Below are 18,694 nucleotides of genomic sequence, written 5' to 3' on the forward strand. Positions count from 1 at the left end.
CAGGAATCAATAGGAGCCCTCACAGTGTAGAGATGCAACCATTTGGTGGGAGGAAATTAAGGAGTCTAAGGAATTTATCCTGGAAACCATCCATGTGAAATGTGGGTGATAGGAAAGGGTATTTTAAGCTCTAACCCACTTTTTGAGGCTCTCAAGGGCTGCTTAGAAAACAGCTTTTAGGACACTGAGCCATTTTGCTGGTACCACAGGTGACAGTTCTATCACCATTTTCTCAAATTCTGTCTCCTCCTGAGGATTATTTTTTGCAGATCATTATTCCCAATTTTAATTTTTCTAGTATTTTCTTTTTGCCTGACATTTGTAAACTTTCTTCTATTTACTAGCTTAAGGCTATTCCTTTGTAAGCTGGTACCATTTTGCAAAATTTCAGTGTTATCCATTAATTTAAATAAGCTGTACTTTACTTTTCTTTACAACCTGATATTTATTCACATCAAATGAAAAAAAAAAATGAAAATATCTGATCCACCTGACTGCTGTTGTGCTTATATCTCTCTCTGGCCAAAATTCAGGGTAGTAAAGATTAGAACTTACCTAAACCTGGGCTGATAATTAAAAGCTTTCAAAAATAAAAGCCTTCCTTGAAACAAATGGAAAAACTCACCAGAATTGCTACTGACTGTTGTGTCTACCATGTTCTTTTGTATTGAGATCTCTTCTGTGTTGTATTTCAGTGGCACAAGGGAAGTGGCTTTGTAAGCAATCTGGCCCTTACAAAAACAAACAAAAACATCCCAAACCAATTAAAGTAAATGTCATGAGTTTCCTGCTGCAAATATTTCAGGTGCTTTGTTTCCATATGCGAACTCAACCACTAATCAGCTACTCATTAATCTTAACTATCTCTGTATGTCATCTCCATGCATCTTAAACAGATGAATAAACAAGCCAAATTGAAATGTAATGGGTTTAGGTTATCTACTTCTTGGAAAAATTAAATGAAATTAAATTTAGTGCTCCAGTTTGCACATGTGGATATAAATGAGTGTAGAGGGCAAGAAGTTTACGTGAAACTGTTGCAGGTAAACCTGCTCAATATCAGCCCAAATTTACAAATATAAACTTTGTTACTCAGCTGCAATGAATCTATAATTGTTGGCGTAGCCATGAAAGACGAAATCTTCCTCTGAGCAGAAGAATGTGAATGTATGAGGATTTCCATTACCTCCTGCAGCTCAACAATTGCTGCTCTATTTCCTGCTCAACTTCTGCATCAGCCAAGTCCATCCTTAGAAGAGACTTTGCTTCCTGAGATCTTTTTTAAGTCCTGAGATGAGACCTGCAGAGGAAGGGAAAATCATAAAGGAAAGTGGGAAATGTCCCTGTCTCTGCTCCCTCTTGTGGTATCAGCTTTTCAGTTCACAGGGGAAAAAAGCAAAGTACAACAGAGGAACTACAGCAGCAATTTAAGAGTTTCTTTATCTGTGCATTTCCCTGATCCTTTGCCTCTCTGATGTCTTAGGGTGGAACAGATGGGTTTTTTTTTCCTTCTCTAGTTTCTTTTCTATTCACTTTGATGTGCCACAGGGTTAAAAGCTATGCTCCTCTGTTTTTTGTGAAATTAGCCGTGAGTCATGGGGGCATGGCAGCCTTGGCAATCGAAGAGTGCACGCAGGACAAGAAGCAAATACAGCTGCAAAGGACAGCCAGTGGGAGAAAATCGAGGAGAAATTACCCTGCTTTAAAATGAGGAAAAAATAAAGTGCATTTAAAAGAAGGAATGTGAATTAGAAAATCCATCTGGACTTAAATCTCTGCAAGTTTAAGCACAGGTGCTCCTTTTTACAGCAAAACTTCACCAAACTGTTGTACAGTCTCCATGGAAACGGCACCAACAGAGGGCTGGTCTCTCCTCCCTTATGACGTGGGATTGCAGCCTGTCATCCATGGGATCACAGAGTCATGAAGGCTGGAAAAGCCCTCTAAGGTCACAGATCCTGACCATTAACCCAGCACTGCCAGGCCCAGCACTAAAACATGTTGTTTGTGCCACATCTCCACGATTTTCGAACACTTCCAGCCGTGGTGATTCCATCACTTCCTTGGGCAGCACGTTCCTGCCCCTTCCAGTGTAGAATTTTTCCTAATAACCAAAGGAAAGCTCTGCTGGCGTAACTCGAGGCTGTGTAAGTACAGAGGAAAGGTTTTGCCTCCACCACAGCCAGCTACTGTCCTTACCCACTCCCTCTTCATGTGCACTGCAGGACAAACTGGCTCTGCACTTTATCCAGATTAAAAAAGCAAAGTGAGGCTGGTGCCAGCTGGGGATCCAGAGGAACCAGCCCATCCATTCCCAGAGCCAGCAGGGCTTTGATCATCCTCTCATCCAGCCTCCCAATTGTCCCTGTCCATCTTCCACGTGCCTCACATTAGCAACAAACACCTGGAAACTCCATGGGAAAGCAAAACCAGACATTAAAATTCAGCTGCAATACGCTTGAGTGGGGATATCAAAAGGATTTAGACTATATCCAGTTTAGATTGTAACTTTTGATACAGCGCCTTTGGGAAATATATGTAAAGCTGTTAATATTTTAAAAGTTAAATAAGTTACATTGTATTGCTTGAAAGTACTGAAAGAAAAAACCCCAACCAAACCCAAACTGCCCGTGGCTGCAGTCTGCATGTTTTATCAGTTACTTATTCCTTCCATAATGTGCCAAAGGAATTGTTGAAAGCAGCTGAGACAGCTGACCTCGTGCTAATTAAAAGAGATTTTAGAAATGGAATTGCAGGATGGTGGCTTGGTGAGTAAATTGGTTTGCAGTTTGAAAATTGAAAAAAAAAATATAAAAACTGCAAAAAACCCCAGAAGAATTTAGTAAAAGGAGGGAAAACAGTTTATCTTCCTAGAGGATAGGAGGAGGAAAAGTCACCATTAATAATCTGATTAGCTCGACCAGTCTGGCACAGGCTGCTCTGAACTGTCCTCTGCAGAAGTGCTGCCTCACCAGGGTTAGAGGATTAAGGCAGTGTTTGGTGATTGAATTAAGGAAAATGGCATCACTGTTGTAGTGGCAAACCACTTAAAGCAAATGATTTTACAGTTTCCTAATGCATTTTATTTTCTCTGGCAGGCAGGATCAGATTGCTTTTTCCATGATACATGGCACATGAAAATGTTTTTAGCTGCAGCATTTACACATTTTGGGCAGAGTTTCTCTCTGTTATTTGAGCAGAGATGTTGTCACAGACTCTGATTATCCCAGGCCATGTTCTGAAGTAAATGGTCTACAGGACAGAAAGTGTTTGAAATGCTTTGGTCCATAAATCCAAGGCAGGAAACCTCAGCTCTTGGATGTCAAAGGAAGGATTTTCTAAATAAAGCTCTTCAATTTTTAGAGCCTCAGATTAACGCTGCTGTCCTGGAGCCAGCAAGACTCCTGCTGTTCACTTCAATGAGACCAAACAGCAGCTTTAGATATGTCTGAAGTTTCTGTTCACTCCAGATGATGCTGGATGAGCAGCAAATCTGCTGAGTGCCAAATGCAGGGGCACAGGAGGTTCCACTGGGGCTGCATCCCAACGCTCAGTGCCCGAGCAGAGAAGGGACAGCACGGGGCACAGCCAGCCCCACGCGGGGCACTTCTGCTCCCAAGCTGTCCTGCTGGGGCAGAGTGGCAAGAAAACTGCAGAGCACACACAGGACACGTCCCCCAGTCTGTTTGTGCTGTTTTAACGAGATAAAAATGAGCTCCAACAAACATCACGTGGATCTGTGTGCTGATCAGCAAGTTTTTCCTCACCTGGGAATACAGTGGGGTTTGCCAGGCAACTCCTTCTTCTAAAAAAGAACTTACATGTTCACCTTTTGCCACTGGGAAAAGTGATTGCTTTAGGGCTATTTTTAATGCATTAAATTTGACCTGAAAAAAAAAAAAATACATTTCCTCTTTTTATTACCTTCTCCTTTCGTCTGGTGTGTTCTATAAGTACTGGTGAAAACCCTAAACTGTTCAAACAAATACATTGTCGCTTGAGAAAAAGAGATTTACCATTGTCATAATGTATTATTTGTATTATAATTAATATAGCTAATATATCTATATGATAGATAGCATATATATTAGCATATACCTAATATAATACATATAATTAAATTAATAGATATAATGATTATGTATTATTGTAGTAGCAGCAATAATAGTACCAGAAGATTTTCAGCCAAGTGTAAAACACCTTTGATTACCCAAATTTAACACTTGCACTTCTGCATTTCTGGTTTTATGTGTTTAATATGATTCTGTGTCCTTCCTTTTCAGCCAAAGGAGAAAATTCTCAATGATTATACCATGATTCTTGGTGAACCAAGAAAAAAAATAAAATACCAAGAGCTGGCAGCCAGAGTGTTGAATGAGCTAAACTCCTGATGAAGATTTTGGGGATTTAAGTGAAGAAATATTAAGGACTTGAGCACCATTGTGGCCATTTGGATTTGAGCTTCCATGTTTTGCTGTGCTCAGTTCCACAGATCCAGCACCTGCACAACATCTGAGCCTTCATCTCTAGTGTGGTGTGGCCAGGATAAGGGGGAAGAGCAGGTAAAACCCATCAAGATGAGGTATGAAGAAATAAAGACATGAAAAGGCAGTGCAACCTCACCTATGTAATAAGAGGATTCATCAGAGAAGTATTTATAATTCTTTCCACAAGATTTTACACCATTTCCATGTCCAGAAGCCTCTTTAAAACTATTCAGGAGTCCTGGGACAACCTGTTCTTCACATCAAAGTCCACAGGAAGCGAAGAGGACAAGTCAGGATCAATCCCAAACCAAGCCAGAGCCACTTGCCAAGTTAAAAAGAAATGGCATAAGAAAAAAACAAGAGTTGGAGTAAAAAAAAAAGAAAAAAAAGAAAAAGAAAAAAGAAATTGTACAAATTGGTTCCAGACCAATTTAAAAGGAGTCCAGCTCATGCATCCTTAAACTCCTGGAGAGTAATGGGCAGTTTCACATTGGATTGGAGATGTTACTGCGAGTGCAAATCACAAGCTGGAAGCAGAGTTTTCCACAGAATCTGATGTTAACTTGAATAATATTGTGAAAAAACCCGACTGAACTGCAAGAAGTTGTCAGGAATTGTCATGGCCTTCACCCCAGGTAAAGGATAAGTACAAATTCCCCTCTGTGGCACTTGGTAAGTAATTAGAGACATTCTGGAGGTACTCAAGCAGTGACATTTGCACAGACCATTGGGATCATGCACCTTTTCTGTTCAGCACAGGAAACTTTATCCCTAAAAGCTCATTATTTCAGAGCATTCAGAACTACAGGGCAGGACTTAATAGATAATAGATTTCTTACCTGGTGTGTACTCTGCAAACCAAAGCCTCAAAATCTATGTCAGTGTTTGGTCTAGCAGTAAATACAGGGAATGCAAATAGAAAAGCTGCTGAAAATAACCACAGGAGCTGCATTACAGATTAGATTTTGCTTTATTTATGGGGAAAAAGAAATATTTCATAGTAACATTGGAAATGTCCTGAAAATTCCTTAGCATTTAAGAACTATAATTGACTTTTACAGTGGTAGTGTTAGCTAAAGAAACAGCTTTGGTGGGGGGCGGGATTTTACCTACATTAACATCAAAATAAAATTGTGCAATTAGATAATTCTTTAAAAAAAAATAATTTAAATATATTATTAAAAAAAAAAGCACAACCAAAAAGTGTGAAAGGGAAAACAAATAATTCAAGATCTTTGCTTTTCCTTTGGAATATTTCAGTCAGTTAAATATGTCTCTGAATTTCCTCTAGTCACCACAAGTTACTCTTACACGGCCTCAGAATTTTCTTTTATTAAAATTCTGTTTGCATCACCATTTTCTACCACTAACAGTTCTAGGCAAAGTTTCAAAATGCAGGTTTTTTTCAATAGGAAATTTTAAATTTCTTTTTAAAACTGTTTGTTTTGGGGTTTTTTTGTAAAAAATATTTGGAACCTAAGACAAATAAAGGTGTTTTGTGACCCAGAGAATAATTTTGTTATGTGGTTCTGCTTTAAGCATGCTCACTGGACAGAATCAAAAGTGCTTGATTATTATCCTGTTTTAAGTGAATAAAAACACCTTTTATTCAAACAACAGCAAATAGTTCCCTGGTGATAACATTGCTCCTCATCTTCTGTTCAATCCAGAGCTATTTCCATGAAATGCAAAGTTTTCCTGATATTTAATTACATTTTAACAGAATTCAGCCTTTTTATTCCAATATTCTGAAAATTTACTTTTAGAAACACAATTATTAAGAATTATTAATAGACTTATTCTCTACCCTGTAGAACATGAAATTATTATGGCAATGATATGACTTATCACATTTCTCTAATAGTTTCATTTTGAGAGCTCTTAGTGTAGGACTTCAGGTTTTTCTGTATTATTTCCTCCTTTTATGTTGGAATTTCTCTGGTGTATTTCTGGGTGGCTTCCTCTGATACACAACAAAAAATATATTGCAAAAAAAATGCAGGAAAACCTTTTTGTTGTTCCCCTAAATAACAACAACTGGTAATTACACCCCTAATTTTGATTTTACGAGCTGCCTGTATTTTTAATTACTGCTACTCAACAACTTCACTTACTTCCCCTTCATTTTCAGTCTTGGAAAGGTTCACGAGAGGAATCTTTCACTGGAAAAGATAAATTTGAAGATGCAACTTTATAGACTCCATATCAGGACTCTGTCACCTCATCCTGAATAGAAGACAGTCCCTGCTGCCAGCCCTGGTAGCGCTCACAAAGGCTGCAGGATTCATTCTCTGACAGGGCAGGGTGGCTGATCCTGAGCTGCTGCTGTTAAATCCTGTTTGATGGATGTCTCAGTGTCATTCCATGGAAGGGCAGAGTCTGTTAGCGTTCAGGAACACACATAATCATGGAATGATTAGATGAAGGTGCTTTATTGAAGAGCTCTGGGTGTCAGGGGTACACAGACCCAAATCTGACCCATTTTGGGTTTGAGTTGAACATGTTTTATACTCTATCCTTATATAACTTACATATTAATTATTAAACTGACATTGTTCTATTGTATGCATTGTTTTTACCCAAGCATGGATTTCTCATGATCCCCCTCAACCCCCTGACATTGTTCCTCATGTTCTTTAAACAATAATTATATCTAATCACATCTAACAATTGTATCATTTATCATCTACTGATTTCACAGGTGCAGTTTCACATGATCTTTAGCAAGCACAAGGCCTAACATTTCCCAGGGCCTACTTTTCCCAGGGCTTGCCAAGCTTAACTTTCTTTCTAAGTCCCCAAATTTTTTAAGATTTTAAAACCTTTTACTATTAAGTCCATGGGCTCCCTTTGTGCCCCTGTTTTTTGCACACAGAGACCTTCTGGGGGTGGCAGAAATGCTCCTGATGGCACTGCCTGGCCCATGGGATGGGGAAGGATGGCAGGGCTCAGAGCCCAGCAGTCCCTTTAGGTTAGGCAGGGGTAAAAATCAAGAAGAAGCAGGGCATTCCCAGGGGCAAACACCTCTCCCCAAAACAAACCAACAAAAACAATAACTGAACCAATCAAACAAACAAGAAAAAACCAAAACAAATAAAAAAAAAATACCCCTTGAAAGATATTTCTTTCCAGAGGTTGGAGTTTAAGGCAAAGGAGTTAACAGCTTTCAGGACAAAATTTCAGCAGGTCAAAATATACAGAGCATCATTGAAAGAATCTGTGTCAGAACAAGGGTTCAAACTTGGTTGCCCTCTCCTAAAGCAAAGCTATCTTCTCCTAAAGAGAGTGGTATCACTGAAATAAAAACAAAATAAAAGCTCAAGTAAAACTTTCCAGGCTTATTTTTAAATTATCCAATTCCTTCTCTCATCCTCCCACCAAAACCTTTTCTCAAAGTCTTTGCAGAGGTGATGGCCCTTAATGAACCTCCTGTTCCTCTGGATGTACCTGGCCAGGTGAAGACCCATTTACTCAGTAATAAATCCCATCCCAAGTGATGTGTGGGCAAAGTGATGCGTTTTTTTGTGCCCTGGGCAGGTAATTTTGTACATTTCTGTATCAGACAGAGGAATGTTGTACAAATTCTGCAGACTGACCCTTGATGCAGGTTTTGCTGCAGTTTTCCCTTGCACAGAGGTGCATTATTAAATCCCTTTAAGCACAGTAATCCACAGCCCCACTGATCAACATTGCTGTTGCTTTCAGGCTTCTTTTTCAATACCAGAAGTTGATGGCTCCCATATTTCCAAAACACATTTAAAATGAAGAATAAATTCACCTGAAAGAAGAGAGGGGGGGAAAAGCACAAAGTTAAAGGAAAATAAAAGAAGGCAGAGAATCTGACAAAGCTGTAAGGTGTACAATGGTAATTATCCAGCTTTAATATTAGCCTCAATATAATTCTCTGGAAAGATCCACAGAAATCCACAGGAAGTAGGACTGTACCTGTTCATAGGTTAAAGAACACTGTGATTAGAAATGCAAATGCAGTTTGGATGGAAATCACCATCTCACCTTGCCTGACACTTTCAGCTCTTTCCAAAGCTTCCAAAGACCCCTGGAAAGAAGCTTTAGTCAAGGAGCTACACAGCTGGAAACAAGAATGGCTCCTTAACACTTCAGCACTCATTACTGCCTGCTGGGATGTTGGTACTGAAGGAGCCTGGCTCAGCTGAAGTGCCCTTAGTCCTGGGATATTAGCAGTTTCCTGAATTGTTTCTAGCATCTGCTAGAATTTAAAGTATTCCCAAACCCATTCTTTATTGCTCTGGTGTGCTGGCTAGCTAGAAGCCAAAAGTACAGCTATTGTGTCTTAAACAAATACCAGTCATCTTTGATCCTGAACATTTCCAAAGTATCCTGGGTGCTGTTCCCCACTATTTGCCTTTCTAAAACAAAAAAATAAATAAAAAAATAGCAGCAATAATGTATCCCTTTCAGAAATAATTAGCCATTTGGGGAATTGATGGTTTCTATATTTAAGTTTTTGAATCAAATCCATTGTGATTTGCAGGGAGCAGAACATTACACGTTCTGGTAGCTGGATAATAGGATCAGTACACTGGGGACTTTTCTGTCTGTCCCCATGCACAGATGTTCTTGTGGCAGGAGCCACAGGGGGGATAAAAATCATCTGTTTCACAGGAACACCAAGAAATGAATGGGCACTAAGACCTCAAGAACAATTCTCCTAGCTCAAAATAATGACCCATTGACAAAAGCACATTTTGGGAGAAAATGAAAAGCGATAACTTGTCGTATTTCTGTCCAGGGATTAGAATGTCCTTGGTTCTGTTCCCAGGGCTGACACTGGCCTTCTGAATGACTGTCAGTCACTTTGCAGCTATATGTCCCATTTCCCAATTTTACAAATTATTCTAGTCTTTTGTAACACACCCATTGAGATCTGCTGATAAAGTCCTTTTATTCTTGGTAATAATTGCAGAGCTTGCATTATCATCTTGTGCATGCACAGATTTGCACACACCTCGCTGAATGACAGGATTTTTTCCAGCACTGAGTGTAGTAGCTTCCCCTGAATGTATTGCCATGTCCTCCTGTTGATCTGCCTCTGTCATTATCTCACTTTTTAATTCATGAGGACCTAGTTCTGAAAACTGTTATTTTGGTTTATAAGAAGTGTTGCTATTTTGAATAACAGACATCCTAAATTTTGCCTTTACTTTTAATTTCAGTATTAGGGATTGGAGCACCTGTCACTGGGGGGAGGCTGAGAGAGCTGGGACTGCTTGACCTGGAGGAAAGAAGGCTCAGAGGTGTCTCCTCAGGGTGTGTAATTACCAGTGGTGCTCAGAGATGGGTGAGAGGCTCTGGTCGTGCTGGTCACTGCGGGGAAACTGCTCTAGAAACAGTGGCAGCAAGAAGTGTGGGGGAAAGGGTGAGATCTTGTGAAATGCAGCCCCTGACATGAGCAGAATTACACAAGTTCTGACTGCCTGGCACCCACTGAACTTTATTAAGTGTCTGAACAGTGATAAATTGCTTTAGTGATGTGCAGAGAGGATCAGCATGGATCCAGCCCTTTTTATTACACAGAAAGTAATTACAAAATCCCACACCTCTCATTTTCTTAAATCCAATGCCAGCTTGGGTGTGTGTTTGTGTGGAGTTGTGTTGAATCAAGATGTGCACTGAGAGTGCAGTTCATTGCACCTCATGGAGTTGAGAGAGAGCTGAGAAATGTATAGAATGTTGGTGTGTGCTTCTAATACACACATTTAGGGGTTTTTTTATATTTGTATAATTAATGTAATTCATGACAATTTTTGTCTTCCACACTCTCAACTTAAAAGAAGTAGTTGAAGCAATATAAACCTTCTGGCCTTCTTTTCTTTCCTAGATTCTCTTTTAAATGAATGAAATTTTTTGAATGAAAATGAGCTGCATATACAGAAAGTTAAGCTAAATGTTTGCTGTATACAGTGTGATTAAGGGGAACACAACTCTACTTTTTATAGGGAAATACAATTCTACTATTTTTATATAAAGTCACCTTAAATGTGAAGAAAAGCCTCTGGATTCTGTAGTAATATTCAACAATCAACTAAACCAGTCAGCACCCCGTAGATCTGTCCTCAAAGACAGATTTGCTCTCCTATAATCTCCCTGTTTAATGTATTATAGTCAGGAATATGGCACAGACAGTTTAAGAGACCTGAACATCCACACACCCACACACAAACCTTCCAATAATGGTTTGTTCCTTCCTCTTGTTTTGCCTGAGCCTTTCCTGCCTCACTGCAGGGCTGACTTGCTCAGCCTGTCCTGTCAGGAATAATTGCACAGCTTTAAAGGATTTGCAGAACACTCGCTCAAGACTTGACACCGCTATATTAGATCTGATGATAAACATCACACCCAGACCTTACTTCCATATAGCCAAATAAACAAGATCATAAAGACCATTTGCATTCTTCCCACCTGGCTCACTTCCCCATGTTTGAATTATTGCTGTGCTCTGTGTTTGCTTTAGTTTAGGCAGTCAGGCAAGGATTATATGCCTCAGTGCAAGACATTTGAATTTCTTTATATTTACCTAGGGTGGGTGTCAGTGCTACAAATCGGAGTTGTTCTGTCTGGATAAAACTGATCCCAACCTCTAATGGTGGAAGGCAAAGCTTGTGCAGGGATGATTATCAGTGTCCTCTGATGCTGCTTCTACCGAGCAGTTTTCACACAGGTTACACAGTCAAACAAAGTTTTGGTTTTCTGGGAAGGGGATTCATTTATCCATCTTGGAAGACAAGTTTTCTGCCCTCTCTCCATAGCTGGTGGATATGCAGGAGCAGCAAGAGAGGCCCTCACAGTCTGAATCATCAGATTTGTTTTTAAGGTCTTGGATTAATGTATGAACATGTGCCAGTCTGAGATGAGGGGATGTAGGGAGGGTCTGATGACCATGTCTAATTCTATGATTGTCCAAGACAAAACCTTTAAGTTGATCCTTTTCTGTCTGAGTTGTGAAAATGCTCCTTAGTCAGAGCTGTAGCTGGAGGCAGGGAGCATGGAATGCAGGAGGATAACCCCAATAAACCAAGCAGGACTTGTAAGAAAAGGCAGAAAACTTCTACAATAAACTTGTAATATAAATGCTCATGTCTGGGAAAAACAGTGAGACAAGCAAGGAAAACCCTCCTGGGGATATGTGAGGGAAAGGAAAACCCTCCTGGGGATGTGTGAGGGAAGTTGGGTTTGTTTTGCAGGTGTATCAATTCATTTCTCTCACAGCCTGTAAATCAGCTTTAATTTACACCTTAGACCACAAGAATGCAGATCATCACAATTCCTGAAAAGCTGGTATAATTTTCAGCTGAGTTTCTCTATCAGCTAAAACCTGATGAGGCTTCATGGCCTTGTGAAGATGGAGTGAAGTGGAAAGTGATTAAACAAATACTCAGTGAGGAGGTGTGACTGAGTCTGTAGTTTAAATCATGGCATAATTTGATTTGTGTGTTTATCTTTGTGGCCTTAGATCACTGTGTTCCTATTGAATCTTTAAGAAAAACCCAAAACAGTTAAGAGGGAAAGACTTTTGCAAGTGCTGTAGTGCAAAAAATATGTAACAAGGAGAAGAGCCTTAAGCATCTGTTTTGGAAGCTGGTTTCAAACTTAATCCACTAAATTTACCTTTTATTTCTATTGTTATAACTATCAAACACACACTGTGCTCCTGATAGAAATGCTCTAAACTTCCTTTAAAATTTTTCCAGAGTGCCTATTATTTTATTCTTGCTTGACTATTTATAGCAGCATAAATCCTAAATAACAGGAGATGCTCAAAGCTACCATCTACCAAACTTAACAACCCGTGCTAATTGTTACTTGGAAGCCACCTTCTTGACTTTCTGAAAAATGGCACATAAAATGAGCAGGAAATCACTTTTATTGTCTTTCACATGGCTGTAAAACATGCATGTGTGATGGAGACCAGCAATCAGATTAGGTTCTTAAGAGGAGGGCAGCGTCACTCCTTGCTCTTATGAAAATCTCCCAAGCATAACTCAACTTTGATCCATCATTGACTGAGCAAATTGCACGTTCACGGGGGAATTTGGATGCCTGGATGTTGCTGCAGTGAGAAGTGGCACAAAAGACCTCAAGGTATGGAATTTTAGGGGCTGCAGTTCCAGTGTGGGTGTCACATTGCAGCAGCCACCCCTCCCTGTGGCAGCCCTGCTTCCTCCTACACTCCAGGGTTAGCATCAGGAATTCAGCAGCCATGCCTTTGCAAAAGAAGGATAAAATGGATAAATATTTTGTTTATTGAGATCTTAACTGCTCTTGTTGATTTCTGCCTGGTTTTACCTGCTTTATCTTAAATATAAAGAGTGAAATGGATTAAAAGAAAATCAGTCATCCCCACCTCAGTTACATCTAGAAAGCCAGAGGCAGACTCTTCAAAGATTTTCACTTATTTTTTTTTGTCCTTTTTGGTGAAGTTTTTGATTTGTTTTTTTGGGTTTTTTTTATTGGCATCTGTGGTTGGAAAACCTGAGTGGTTACATATTTGTGGAAAATGAGCTTCTTGCCATTAAGCTGCAAACGTGTATCTTCATTATAAATTATAATATTTATAAAAATATAAATTTTTCATTATAATTTTTTTGCTTGTTTCAAGCTTTTTCAAATAAAACAAGCTAAAACAACATTTAATTTCAAAGCAGCAAGTGAATATGTTCAGTTTTAGACCCAAAAGGCTATTGTGAAGATCGTTCCAGTTTGACAAGCATTTGTGTAGAATGAAACCTGTGACTCAAGGGTTTCTGCTTTTAGAAGAATGCAGCATTTCACTGTGAACACCTGTTGAGAGTGGAATTTCTCCATGGGCCTCAATCCACAGCTAAAAATTTCCAGATGTGTTCACTTACTCTACAACAAAAAGATTAAAAACCCTTCTCATGTCTCAATCAAAACTAAGCACAGATTTCAGGGTCCATCCCAAAGAAAATGCAAACTAGGATATAAAACTAATTGTTTATTCTTATTTCCTCCATCAGGAAAACAAATTAAGCAGCTCAGCTGCACGTTTGTCCTGTCTCACATCATTTTATCACATCATTTCTTCCTGTTCTGGAGGAAAATTGATCACGTTCTGCTGCCCCATGGCTTTGTGTTTTGGGGAGCTGAGGCACCCAGAGCCTGAGCAGGCAGAGCTCAGCAGCAGGGTGCCTCTCTGTTTTCCACAACCCCATGAGGAACTTCCATTTTCTCCTCCTGCACTTGACTTTTATGCTGTGATTCACAAAAAAAAAAAAACAACAAAAAACGTGTAAAAAGTTGCATTTCAAATACGTTTCAGAAGCTGAGGATTAGGAAACTACCACATTCTCTCAAAACATAAAGAAGGCATTTTCATATGAGGCTTGAAAAATAATTAAGTGTGTTTCCTAATGTTACCTTGTGGCCATTGCAACTGTTGGAAATGAATGAAAACTATGTAGGAATTCAGCAGGTATCCTTTAATTTGTGTTCTCATGGGCTGGAAGCTGCCAGAAGAGATCAGGGCCCCTCCCTGCACACTACAACACTGAGACAGAATATGCAACACTGTTTTAAAAGGTTAGTTCACAGCTTTAACACAAAAAGGAGTCTGGTTAAGAGCTCTTGAATGAGAATGCAATCAGCCAGGAAAGGTAATGAGGGAGAGGAAAGAAATATTATTACCTCCACCTTGGATGGGGATGCAGGAAAAAGAAACTAAGTGCCTATATCTTATCCACAAGGGCTCAAGTGGTATTTAGACATCCTGTGGATCAGAACAGCACTGCAATTAGAAAACAATCCTTTCCTTGACTACAATGAAAAGCTATTGAAAAAAACATTTCTTTTATCAGGACCTTCTGGAAAAAAAATTCTCTAGAAATGAAGAAAAAAATAGCAGGAAATATTGGGATAAGTTTTCTTTTTTTATTTTTTTTCTTAAATAACCAATGCTAAGTTCTCTTACCTCTTTCAACAGCTAAAAAACAAACACTTTAGAATCTTTAGAATTTTTTTTATCTTTTAGGAAGATGACCATTCATTTAAAAATGTTTAAAACTACCTCCCCAAAAGCTTGCTTCATTACATCATTTTAAGACTTCTTAATTGAAGTATAAGAAAATTTTTATAACGTTTAGTCTGATTTTTTGTCTGACTTCATATATCTCACAGCCCACACAATCACAGCTTGCTTCTTCTTTTCCCAATGCTTTATGTTCTTCTGAAACAAATAGTTGAGAACTACATCACTCTTCCTCTGAAGTAATCACAAGATGTAAATGGAAAACTTTGTTGATTTTTGATCCACATCACTCTTACAGAATTGTTCCTTGGTTATAATCTTATGCCATAATTATGATTTCAGTATATAAGCTCTAACTTGTGGCTGCTAATTTCTGTTATTTCTCTGGTTGGTATATTTGAAATATGTTTTAAGAAAACATAGGGGGAAGCCATGGCAGAGTTAATTTGCTCTTTATTATGATATTTAATTATACACCATAATCAACTCACTTCTTGATCTTAAATTAGAAGTGTTAGAGTTCAACTCATTTAGCTTTATGTTTAAATTCTTCCTCAACTACACAAATTGAAGCCTAAGATCTTCCAGCTGAAGAGCTTTTTTCCAGTTTGAAATATACTATCAGAATAATAGTGATTAGGATAATAATAATTAGAATATTAATTATTCTTCTTTCTCTAAACCTGTATGGATTTTTCAGATTATCAGAACTATAACAGAAGTCCTGTGTCTGTGTTAGCAGCAGGAGAAACCAGCTTGTAGTTTTTGATTACTTTGGTAATAGAGTGTAATTCCCAAAGGTAACAGCAAAAGAAGCCCTAAATACACCCTAAACACAGCACAAAAGCTGCTGGACTTGTACTGGAAATGATAAAAAGTGGTTTTCACAGACAAAGTGGGATGTGCCCCAGGGTCTGTGCCTGATCATGGTTTATTAATTCAACAATTAATAATTCATGTCCACACCATCTTCCTAAATGGTTGCATTTATCTCCATTATTAACTGTGAAAACATTAATGAAGGTGTGATACCAAGAGCAGAGACCTGTGTGCATGAGCTAAAGTTTTCTCTTTATCCTTTTAAATTCACTGCTTCGAAAGCTTTTCTTGGCACAGTGATCTTTTTTAGATTAAAAGGAACATTTCTGTGCCTTTTCAGACCAAAAAGAACAGTTGTGTTTCTCTGGAAACAGGAGAAGTGGTTTGGTTCAGAAGCCAGCACAAGGTTTTCAGGAATGGTCTCCACGGGAATAATCCTGCTCTGAGTCAGTCCAGCAGCAGCAGCAGAGTAACTGGGCACATCCTGAGTCCCTCTGGAAGAACAGTTCTGGGACACAGGAGCAAAGAGAGCCTTCAAAAGCCAGGAAAGAGGAAGCATCAGCCCAGCCCAGGGTGCTGTTTGTAGAAGCACTTAGCAGCAGATGTCTGCAGGATAATTTTAGACCAGCAGAGCATCTGGTGATGCTTTCCAACAATATTCTTCCATCTCTGAAACTGCTTCCCAGAGCTTCCCAAATTAAAATGTTTAAAGGCTCTAATTCTACTGTTTGGAGGAGAAGAACTAGTCAGTGGGGAAGATGTCAGAAATAGGATAGCACTGGGGTTAGAGCTGTCTTCTAAAGCAGAATTGGAGTCCTGCCTTCAGGGCCTGTCTGGCAATTCCTGAGACAGGTCTAGAATTCTTTCATGCCAGGTACAGCAGCAGTCCAGGGCAGTAGGGAGGGGAAATGCTCCTATTCCCAATCCAGCACATGACCCTTGGGTGGTGATAGCAAACATTTATTTATTCATGTCGCACATTCCTGCTGTACTGACCACACCCCACCAAACTGAGAGAGAGCCACTGTGCTGGTAGTGAGGGGAGGAGATGAAGTGAGCTCACAGGGATCTCATGAGGATCAAAAGGTTCAATTTAAAGACCTGCTGCTGGAATAGAATGACTTCTTGCTATAGTTCAGACTAGGGATGAGAAAAGATCAGGAGGAAACCTGCACAAAGGTCAGGAGTGTGCCCTTCCAGCAAAGACCCTGCCTGTTTGGATCACAACACAGAATCACCCCAGCAAGGAACTGATCCTTCTCTTCTGTATGGCATTTTTGACACCACCACTGGAGTTTTAGGATGGAAGAGCACAGTTTGGGAGTTCACAGTGCAGAGAAAGTCACTCAGTGGGACTGAGTGCAGCAAAGGGCTGCTAAGCCTCTTGCTGAGGGTGACTTGATGTGAAGATGTCCAAAGACTCTGGACATGGAGCTGCTAAGCCAGTGCAGGCTGCCTTGGGAAGAGAGTCAGGAGTGTCCCACTGGCTTGGGATTGCTGCCATGAGACCAGCAAGGTTTGTACATAAATAAGCAGATTCTACCCAGAAATGTGGAGGAGCCGCTTCAGTGAATCCCAGAATGGTTTGAGATGGGAGGGACCCTAATGTTCATCCAGTTCCAATGCCCCTGCCAGCCCAAAGAGGAGAATAAACACATGATGGCTCAAGGGTCTTTATCCAGCACTGCAATCCAACAGCAGCCTTTTGAAAGGAAAATTCTTTCACCTCACAGCAGTATTTGAAATATTCTTTGCTTTGTTCCAAGCCTTCACACAGGAGTCCATCAATTGCTGCTTGTGCTGATGATTTCATGGACCCCTTTCAACCCTCATGATTAAGCTTTGATAATGCTGCACACATTCAACACACATTTCCTTATCCTGCCATTGTCATTGAATGCTCCTGGTTAAATGGAAAGTTTTTTAAGAGCTGGAATTGCAGCTTGGTGTGCAACACTATTGCTTAAAGATTTACCTCCCTTGGGAAATCAAAGCATTAACATGCTCAAAGTTATAATTGCTCTTTTTTGACCCTATTTTTTGAAGGTATTTTATATTTAATGATTTGCAGCTGCTTAGATGGATTTCACCTAAGGTTTTTGAAGGGGAAAAAGCACTACATGAAACTCAGTAACAAAGTTTATCTTTAAGTGATTTAATTACCTAGACATTGCCCTGCAGGAAAATATCAACAAGAAAAGGCAAGAGTGAAGTGTCATCAGCCCCTGAGACAGCAAGAGGTCACAAATTATCCTTCTTGTCCTTTGAATAAATGATATGACATTTTTCATGGATCATTAACTTTCCTGTAGACTGAAAAGGGGATCTTAGTGAAGGGATTTCATTCTACACATCTAGAAGGCTGATTGTGTAAAAATGGTGACAGATGTTATAAAAACAGTAGGAAATGTGATCAATGTGTCAAAGCCAAACCACAAAGGGCACAAAGTGTTTTTTTGGCTGTCACACACTTTCAATATGTGATGGCAAGTGCTTGGGATTTTTTTGCTGGTGTTGATAAACATCCCTCCTGCTAAAATAAAACTGCTGTTAAATATGCAAGTTCTCCCTTTGAATTGGAAATATTCAACATCTTCAGATTTAATGAAGCACCTTTTTACAAACATGCATTTTTTTCTAAAAGAAAAAGAGATGAATCTTAATAAAATTGAATACTCCTCACAGCCAGCCTAAAATAAGGATAACTGAGAGCTGCCACAGTGAGTTTACTGTTGCATCAGCCTCCAACATATTTGTGCAGGAGTGGAGTGTTGGTGGGAACCACTCTGAGACAAAACAAACTCACACTTCACACTTGAGGAGTTTTGTGAATCCTGCCAATCTCCATGGGCTGGGACTGTGTGGATGCAGAAACCAAGAGCAGATTTCAGCTGATGGCTGTGATAAAATGCACATTGGAAGGGTGTGCAAAGCAGGAAATTCCCTGCAGAAACTGCTAATCCCTCTGGAAGGAATGCCACTCTTTTAGCATTAGGCCTCATACATGGTTAATGAAGAAGAGAAACAATTAAATGGGAAAAGGGGACTATTAAAACAACACTTAATTGTGACAAGGTGATAAAGTGTCCCACCAGCTAATCAATACAGCTTCTGGGAGTCTGACAGCCTTCATCAATTTTACTGATGTCTGCATATCTGCAAGTTTTAAGTTTCTGGACTACATTTCCCAAGTACCAGGGGAGAACTTGCTGTATCACAAATGAGCTGGGACGAAGGAGAGCCCAGCGGATGAGAAGTTTTCTTTGGCATTTTTGAAAACTGTTTGTATCACCCTGGTTCTGTCCCCAGAGGGTGGCTGGGCACTGAACAGGCTCCCCAGGGCAGGGGTCACAGCCCCAGCCTG

Source organism: Cyanistes caeruleus, chromosome 5 (genome assembly GCF_971803275.1).
Source record: "Cyanistes caeruleus chromosome 5, bCyaCae1.hap1.1, whole genome shotgun sequence".
NCBI lineage: Eukaryota > Metazoa > Chordata > Aves > Passeriformes > Paridae > Cyanistes > Cyanistes caeruleus.